Source organism: Vespa velutina, chromosome 19 (genome assembly GCF_912470025.1).
Source record: "Vespa velutina chromosome 19, iVesVel2.1, whole genome shotgun sequence".
In the NCBI taxonomy this organism is placed as follows: domain Eukaryota; kingdom Metazoa; phylum Arthropoda; class Insecta; order Hymenoptera; family Vespidae; genus Vespa; species Vespa velutina.
In genome coordinates, this window is record NC_062206.1 from 1,587,501 (window position 1) to 1,597,500 (window position 10,000).

Genomic DNA, 10,000 nt, shown 5'->3' on the forward strand with positions numbered 1-10,000 from the left:
TTTTAATCGATACAACATAAATTTCTAATATATATATTTTTTTGATACTTTTCTTCTTTTTCTTCTTTTTTTCTTTTCTTATTCGATTAAAATTCATGATAGATTTTTGTATTAAGCAATAATTTCGTTTTATAATCATACAAAAACTAATTAAAAAATTGTGCTAGCATAATTGCCAAATTCAACGTGTTAATCGAGAATATTTAATATTCGATTATTTATACGTATTTAACGTGTATTCGCGTATTTCTGCGTATTTTGCACGTTTATATAATGTGTGTGTGTGTGTGTGTGTGTGTGTATGTCTGTGTGTATGTATGTGTTCGTATTTTCTCGCTCACTGAGAAAATAGTAGTAGCACTGTTGGAGAGAACGCACATCTCGGTTCTCGTACCAACGATGAAAATTTATTGTTAAATTAACGGGAACGGCAGGAGGTAAATCGTAATGAATTGCCATTTTATTAACGCCGACGCCTTCTAGCACACACAAATACACACACACACACACATATATATATATATATATATAATGTGAATTACGAGTTTCTACATGGGTATCATACTGAGTAGCATTTTTCTATTATCATCATCTTTATCTTATTCTCTCTTTTACTTTCTTTCCTTTTATATTTCTTTCTCTCTCTAGTCTTTTTTTTTTCTTTTTATTTTTTTTTTCGAAAAGATTTCAAAAAAGTGGCATGGACGTGTTCTTAACACGCTTTTAATAGCACTCGTGCTGTTCTCCCTCTCTCTCTCTCTCTCTCTCTCTCTCTCTCTCTCTCTCTCTTTTTCTCTCATTCTCTGACTTTGTCTCTGTCTTTCTTTTTATAGCTGCTCGTTAAACGAACCTTAGCACGTTGTAAAAGAGTTAGAACGCTTGTCTCACTTTTTTCTCTCTATCTCTTTCTTCTTCTCTCTCTCTCTCTCTCTCTCTCTTTCTCTTTCTCTTTCTCTTTCTCTTTCTCTCTTTCTTTCCTCTTGACAATTTAAGTTATCTTATTCCGTTTTCCCAAACTTTTCGTTTATGTATGTACGTTTACTATCATTAAGAACATTTCCCCATATTTTTCTTTTCTCTCTCTCTCTCTTTCTCTCTTTCTCTCTATCCTTCTCTTTCTCGTTCTTTATCCTAGGTCGATGTTTAGCAAACAAAGCTATTTTTCGCTTGCTTTCTTTTACAGCAGACAAGTTTCACGAGTAATTACGAAAAACGGACTTTGTACGGATCGCTTACTCCTATCGTTGTTTACCACGTTACATGTTATTAATTAATCATAATTTTTTGTCGAAGGTCAAAGGAAAAAAAAAAGAAACAGAAAGAGAGAAAGAGAGAGGTGTGCGCACGAGAATTTCGTCAAAAATTCGCTATATTCGTCATGTCTTGATATTTTTATCACTTGAAAAATTATATAACACATATACATACATACATACATATATACATAACAAAATGATTCTATATATTTTATGTATATAATTTTATTGGAAAAAAATTGTCATTTATATGATAATGATTTGTCATATTATTGATAAATTAACTCATTCTATCGTAAAGAAAAAGAAGGAGAAAAAGAGAAGAAATGAGAGAAAAAAGTTTATCTTACTTTCGTTAATTTGATATGATTAAAAAAAAAATGAGATATAAGTTGATGGTTAGTTAAAATAATTAAGAGAAGAAAGAAAGAAAGAGAAAAAGAGAGAGAGAGAGAGAGAGAGAGAGAGAGAGAGAGAACATAAGAAATTTCATTTTTCTTCTAAAGTAAAAGATGTTCGCTATAGATAGACAAAGAAGATCTAATTTTCTTTCTCCCTCTTTTTTTTCTCTTCTTTATTTTCCTCTTTTTTCTTTCTTTCTTTCTCTGTTTCTTTTCTTTCTTTCGTTTTCCTTTTTTTTTCTTTTTCTCTTTTTTTTTCCCTTCTCTTTTGCTTCTCTCGAACAAGCAACTCGATCTCGTTATATCCGCATCGTTGCTAGGGAAAAGTCGAAGGATGCACTTTGAACCTGCACTACCTTATTCTTCTCGTTAAACTTTGAATAACTTATACAAGTATTCTCTCTCTCTCTCTCTCTCTCTCTCTCTCTCTCTCTCTCTCTCTCTCGTCAAATGATAGAATGATATATAGATAGGTGGATACATACAAAGAGAATATTACTAAGTCTCATCATCCCTTGTTTCCTCTTCTGTCGTTAGCAGTAACAACAATACGACGATTATACGAACGATCCTTAGAACAGAGAGATAGTTAGATAGTTAGATTGAAAGAAAGAAAGAAAGAAAGATTTTCGACGATCAGAAACGAATTCAGAACGTTTCATGAAAGTTAAAATTAACTCGAATGGTAAATCGATTTAATCGATAATTGCCTTTTCCTTTTTTTCTTTCTCTTCTTTCCCTCTTTTTTTTCTTTTTCTTTTCCTTTTTTTTTTTTTTTTTTTTTTTCGTCGAACTTCGAAAATCCGATAATAACATGAATTGGTTATATCATTTCGAAGATTCGTTAACGATCATTAAAAGTAATTAATTAAACTCACGGTTAAGATCCCAATTATGGTTTTAAATAAATCAAAAGAAGTAATGGATATATATATATATATATATATGTATGTATATGTGTGTGTATTATATATATGTATATAGTAAAAAGAGAAATAATTAATAAACGAAAATTAACGAACAAAGTGAAATTAATGTTGTAAATCCGTCAGTCATCTCGTATCGTTTGCATCGCGTGTGCCACTCGGTTAAGTGATTAACTTGCACGAAAGTACTTCATACGTGCCGAGAAGGGAGGCTGTTGGCTATTCATTTTCGACCCCTGCAAAATTGATCGCGGTAATTCGAACCGGAGCATTGTCAGGACCACGTCCGCGTTATCGTTTATCAAAGTTGAAAAATTATTTTGGCTGAGTTATAAGTCGACTTTGATTAAAAAAAAAAAAAAAAAAAAACAAAAAAACAAAAAAAAAAAAAAAAAAAAGAAAGAAAGAAAGAGGAAGGCAAAAAGATTAATTAAATAAAAGAAAAAGAAAAAGAAAAAAAAAGGGGAAAAAAATCGAAGCACACGAAGACGAAAGAAAGAAACGCTTACGAAATATCAGAGAGTGCTTGAAGAATATTACAATGTTTTATCTTATCTGGACGGGTTGTTAACGATGTATAAAAAAAAAAAAAGTTTGCACTTTGAGAATCGCGAAATTGTTATTTGGGGGGGGGGGGGGAGTGGTTTAAATTTTATCGTATCGATGAATTTTAATACAGGGAAAAAAAGATTTACTCGCCGCGAATATATTCTGTTAACGTTAATAATAATAATGATAATGATAACAATAATAATAATAATAATAATAATAATAATAATAAATGATTAATTCACTAAATCATAAATTGAATTGTATAATAGAAAGAAAACAAACTATATATATTATAATTATATGAAAGAAAAAAAAAATATATATATATATATACACATATACACATATTTGTAAACATAATTAAATAGTATGTAAATTATATGCCGTATAATATATTTATCTCATGTAAAATGTATTTGTATCTGTCTGTATACTAAATCATATAATACTATCTCTCTCGATTACATCGATTTGCGCTTGCGCAAAAGGATAGTTATACACACACAGAAAGAGAGAGAGAAAGATAGTGTAGATGCAAGTCGATGAGGGAATCGCTTAGATTATCGAATCTCTCTGCGAACCATTAGTCTGACCCCTTTCACATTCGATATTGATATCGATATGCGAGCTTGAAAGCAGAACATTGTGTCAGACTAGCCAATTCACTTATTATTATTTCTGATATTCTAAATGCAAGAGAGAAAGAGAAAGAGAGAGAGAGAGGGAGAGAGAGTATTACTTGTTTGAACTCACGTTCTAGTAATGAGCTGATTACGTTGCTGATTAGACGTAATTTTAATCAGTCTCGATCAAGAACGAGATATATGTACGTATGTATGTACGTATACATTTATGTATGTGTGTATATATATATATATATATATTTGTTCGTAAAATTTATTCGAAAATCAATTTATAAATTAGCTCATTGGTTTCTCCATTTTTATTCTAGAAAATTTTTCTATTATCTTCTTTAATGAGATTTTATTTCAATTGCTCATGTATATGTGTGTATATATATATATATATATCCATGTGTAAAGTTTAGATTTAATTCCAACGAGATTAATATTTTTCTATTTGATAATTCGACATTTGGCAAATAATTATTTTATTCGTTTTGTTTATTACGAATAATGTAATGCTTGAATGCGAACATTTGATAATTCGTATTATTCATTAATTGTTAATAGTAACGTGTACGTAATTAAAATAATTACAGGAAAGGGATAAAGGAAAGAAAAAAAGAAAAAGGAAGAAAGAAAGAAATAAAGAGAAAAAGAGAGAGAAAAGGCATGAATGTACGTCTGTACATTTAACTCTTTTTTTCTCTCTCAGTCTCTCTCTCTCTCTTTCTCTTTATTTCTTTCTTTCTCTCTTTCTTTCTTTCTGTGTTTTTGTATAAATCGTTGACCGAACGTTTCTCGAGTTTTTAAACGTTAAAAGCGAGAGATCGCGTCGAGATTTAAAAAGGAAACTATTCTCTCTTCCTCTCTCTCTTCTCTCTCTCTTTCTCTCGCTCGCTCGCTCGCTTGTTCGCTTTCTCTCTCTTTCTTTCGGGCGCGTTTACGTGTACGTTCTTTTAAAAAAGGCGGAAGACGAGGCGCCCGATGTTTGCTGTTTCAGCGAAACATCGAGCGAACATATACGCTGACTGACCCATATAAATTTTTAGAAAAGGTGATCCACGAAAAACTCGTGATAGGGAGTAAAGATAGATAGAGAGAAGGAGGAGTAGGAGAAGCAGGGAGGGAGGGAGGGAGGTAGTAGGGAAGCATAGATAGTTTTTCGTTTTGTGATCGATATTCATGACTTTGGAGGATAGAGAAAAACAGGATCAAAAATAAATAAAAATAAAAAAAAAAATTGAGAAAAAAGATAAAAAAAAGAAAAAGGAATAAAAAAGATCATTGGTTGTCCCTTTCGCTACACACACTCGCCCCCCCCCCCCCCCCTTGATCCAATGCACTTTACATCTACTTTATTTTACTTTACTTAACTTTATTGCGAGATATTTTTCAATGAAACGTACGAACGAATGAATGGGATAGTTCGATCGTAAATATTTCGACGATAAACATATATATATATATATATATATGTACTAATATATAAAGTATAAGGTATTTACGTGACCTTCAAATAAAAGACTATTACGTAACTAATGCACACTAGTTGTGATAATATTTATTTAAGTACATGCATAGATAGTACATATATAATATACATATGTATGTATGTGTATATATATATATATATATATTCATGTTTGTGTGTGTGTATATATAGACTAAGTCAATAATTCATTAGAGATAAATTTATCCTCCGATTATTTTTGAAAGAAATACGAAGGGGTGAGAAAAAAGCATGAACTATTACATTAAACGTAAAAGCATTAACTATTACATGAAAAAAGAGTTTGCCATTTAAAAAGACTTGATAATGATCGACTCGACGTGTAAATTGACAGAGTATGCTAATTATAATTTCCACACGTATTTAACTCGCTCGTATATGTTATTCGTTAAAACAACGAAACGTTAATTCCGATGAGTCATGATTGAAAACAATAGGGGATAGCCATTTAAATATATATATATATATATGATTAGATAGATAGATAGATAGATAGATAGATAGATAGATAGTGATATTGAAAAAAAGTTAAAGCGAAAGAAAGATAATATATAGAGATTGGAAAAAAATTCGTTTATTTCTTGCTCTAACACCGTCTATATATGTATTATATATTTCTTATGGATGGCACAACGCCAGAGGGACTGGTTTGAGAACAGCCACGTTAGCAAGGCACGTTTCCATAAACCCCTACGTAACAACGGACATTGTGTACACGAGTCAGCTGTTCAGCTACGGTGGGGGATCATGCCACCAGTCTGCCTCCTGGCTTCGGAGGCAATTCGCTCGTAATAACGGAAGCAACTACAGCCTGCCGTTGGTGGTTAATCGAATGTCCCCCCTCCCAGAAACGTACATTGCCGTCTCGTTTACACGTATGTTATAATCTTGTACTACTCTGGTACTCGCTGATATATAAACGGAAATATATATATACACGCACACATGTATATATATATATATATATAGAGAGAGAGAGAGAGAGAGAGAGAGAGACGAAAATGAGTTTGCTTTTAAAAATCATCACCGCATTATCATCATCATTATCATCATTATTATTATTATCATTATCGTTGTCGTCGTCGTCATCATCATCCTGCTCTTTTTTGCAATGCGATGATTGATCCTTTTGATTCCTTTTTCTTTTTTTTATCCTTCTTTCTTTCTTTCTCGTTTCATTCCTCCATTCTCCCTTCGTTCCATTTCATCATACTATTATTATTCTTCTTCCTATTTTTTTTATTCTTCTTTTTTTTATTTTTTTCTTTTTTTTATCCCTTTTTCTTCTATTTCTTCTATACCTCTGTTGTTGTTGTTGTTGTTGTTGTTGTCATTGTTGAAAAATGTATCAAGTAGGATTTAACGATGTCATACCTTTAAAAAGGTATATTTTAAAAGGAACATTAAAAAAGTGTATCTCTATTTGCTTTGTTCGTTTTGAAAAAAATCTTCAATTGTTTTTCCTTTTTTTTTTCTTTTTTTTTTCCATTTTCCTTTTTGTTCCCTTACCTTGATTTTAATCGAAAAGCTACTAATAAATGATAATGATATGTATCAGAATTAATGTAACGAATGAAAATTAATCGATACGATAAAGGAAATTAATAAAATGATATTGACGATCGTATTAAGTTTCGTAATGAAAAAGTTTAACGTAAAAGAAATTATGGGTGTTCTCGTGTAATCATCGAGATTAAACAAATTGAGAGAAAAATTTTAAATATAAATTCATTACGGGTTTCACCATTGATGTACAATAATCGACGAACTTTTTCAATTTTTTTGGTTATTTACTCGCATATTGAAAACTAAAAACTATTGCACGTCCATGGATGGATGAAATTTTTATATCGTCTCGTTTTATTGCAGAGAGAGAGAGAGAGAGAGAGAGAGAGAGAGAAAGAGAGGAGGAGTGAAAAAAAAAGAAATATCTCGTCGATTCATCGAACTAACCACCCGTTTCCCTCCTCCCTTCCATTCTCCCTCGTATAATATTCCTTTTATGTTTATAACAATCGATAATTGTTAATTAAAACTGACAATAATCGACGGAACATTTCATGTTTTATATATATATATATATATTTTGATGTCTCTTGATTATTATCGTTTTCGATTTATTTTTCAAAATAACAATATGATGAATAACAATGAATAAAATAACGACGATGATGAGAATTATGATTACTATTAATCGTTGTATTTTATAAAGCTGAGAAAAAGGGAAAACAAAACAAAAAAACAAAATAAAACAAAATGAAAAGAGAGTAAAAAAGATGAAAGAAAGAAAAAAAGATATTAAATGTAACAAATAGGAGCAAAAAAGGTAGAATGAAATGTTTTAACGTTTGTGTTACTTCTTTGGCTCCCACGACGCAATTATTCTCACCTGTGCGCGAAAAGGCTTAAGAGAAAATTGAATTACCTATCCGTAACACACGTACGTAATATATACATACACATACACATACACATACACAGAGATATATTTACACCTACGTATGTATATACGGGTTAATTGAATTATTCGGAGGTCAACGTGTTACGTAAATCCATGAACGCTTTTCGAATTTTATCGAGTCTCTCTCTCTCTCTCTCTCTCTCTCTCTCTCTCTTTTTCCATACACCTTTTCGATAATTATTATATTCTTTTTCTTATCTTTATTTATTTATTTATTTATTTCTTTTTTTCTTCGAATAAAATAAATTAAATTAAAAAAAAAAAAGAACTAAGAAAATAATATAAACGTTGAAATTGCTTTCTCTTTCTCTCTCTCTCTCTCTCTTTCTCTCTCTATCTTTCTCGTTGAAGATCTCAGTTAGTTGAAAATTTGTACTCGCACGTTTCTTTATTATAGCTGATGTAAAATTTATTCTTACTTTAAAATTCGTATTCCTCGTAACACAAGAATCTCTCTTTCTTTCTTTTTCTCTCTCTCTCTCTCTCTTTCTTTCTCTCTCCTTTACGATTCTTTTTCTATCTTTCTCTTTCTCTTTCTCTTTTTCTTTCTCTGTCTGTCTGTCTATCTGTCTGTCTTTATCAAGAACGAAGTCACGTTCCCTCGCGATTTCTTTCTTTTAAGACGAATCTCGACTACAATGGAATCGTGCTTGTACCCACTGTGAGATTTTTCTACGCGTAAAATGTAACCGTGCGCGCTTACATATTTCTTCTTCTTCTTCCCTTTTGGTATCTTATCGCGTAAACAAAAGCCATTCGTAAAGTATACGTAGTAAGGGATAGGAAAAAGAAATGGTGGTGGGTTGGGGGAGGACAAGAGAAGAAATTTTGGAAAAATAAGAAAATAAGAAAAAGGTTGAAAGAAAAAAATAATAATAAAAAAAGAAAAGAAAAAAATAAAAACAAAAATAGAACAAAGAGAGATAGGGAGAGAGAGAAAGGGAAAAAAGTTTCAACGAAGTCCGACGTGTTTCGGTTTATGATCGTTTCTGGTAACAAACGACGTAGAGTTGTCGATGGTTTTACCAATTTACGGTTTATCAACGACCGGTCATTCTGTATCTATCCATCTATCTATCTCTCTCACTCTCTTTCTCTCTCCTTTTCTCTTTTCTTCTCTTTCTCTACGTATTTGGAATGTTCCAATGAAAAATGAAAAAAAATTGGTGACACGGATGAATTGGAAACGGTCATCGATGCGAGAATCTTTACAACTCGTGTCCGGTAATTCGTCCTCGTCCTACTCGTTCAAATACAGATATACATACATATGTAACCATCTATATGTATGTATGTATGTATGTATGTATGTATGTATGTATGTATGTATGTATGTATGTATCAAAGCTTTTTCCTGGCAGTGATACAAATAAAAATGATCGTAGTACTATTCGACGTTCATTCTATTTTATTTTCTATTTTTTTTTTCCTTTTTTCTTTTTTTCTTTTCTTTTCTTTTCTTTTCTTTTCTTTTCTCTCTTCTTTCTTTCTATCATTCCCTTGACAAAATTCGCTCACGCGAAATTATTTATATATTATGCATATGTGTGTATGTGAGTATCTCTATGTGAATGAAATATATATATATATATATATTTCTCTTGAGGTAACTATCTCAAGTTGGATATCATCGTATTTGAACTATTTCCGAGTAATTCGCTTTACCCAAAGGGAAAAGGAGAAACGTTTCATCGGTTCCATTAATGTTATACGTAAGTACTTACGTGTGTGTTCGAATGTTTGAAAGAGAAAGAAAATCGATGAAGACAACAGCTTCTCACTCTATCTCTTTCTCTCTCTCTCTCTCTCTCTCTCTCTTTCTTTCTTTCTGAAAGCTTGCTATATTTCATGATAAATCCTTTCTCGTAACAGTAGACCCTTCTGTTGCCTTGTAATCGTACAATGAACTTCACGAGCTCTTGAAGGACGATAATGTAAAAAGAGATGGAAATGGAGAAAGAGAAAATGTAAAAAAAAAAAAAAAACGAAAGAGAAAGAAAAACAGATAGACAGATAGAAAGAAAGAGAGAGAGAGAGAGAGAGAGAGAGAGAGAGAGAGAGAGAAAGAGAGACAGGTATATTTCTGTTTGATTGTTAATAATATGATCCAGATAACAACGTTGATAATATTTATCCAATGAAATTGTTTGCTTCTAATACTAAATTGCGTTATTGCATAAAGCTTATTGCAATTTGAATTGACATCACGCTATGAAACTCAACTGCAATTTAATACTTCACGTTTACTATCCAGTGACCTTTGCTACT

General features: G+C 31.3%; 1 long non-coding RNA gene across 3 annotated transcripts in view; it reads left to right on the forward strand.

The window, feature by feature from the left end:
* Window positions 1-10,000, forward strand: part of LOC124955838 — a 64,141-nt gene that overhangs the window by 21,304 nt on the left and 32,837 nt on the right. Inside the window, exon 3 of one of the 3 annotated variants that reach the window (XR_007103000.1) lies at window positions 5,911-6,411. The exons of 1 other annotated variant lie outside the window; for it this stretch is intronic. This is a non-coding gene — a long non-coding RNA (uncharacterized LOC124955838). Of the gene's footprint in view, window positions 1-5,910; window positions 6,412-10,000 lie in introns of those variants that run through there. One more of the 3 variants, XR_007103001.1, reaches the window with a different exon arrangement.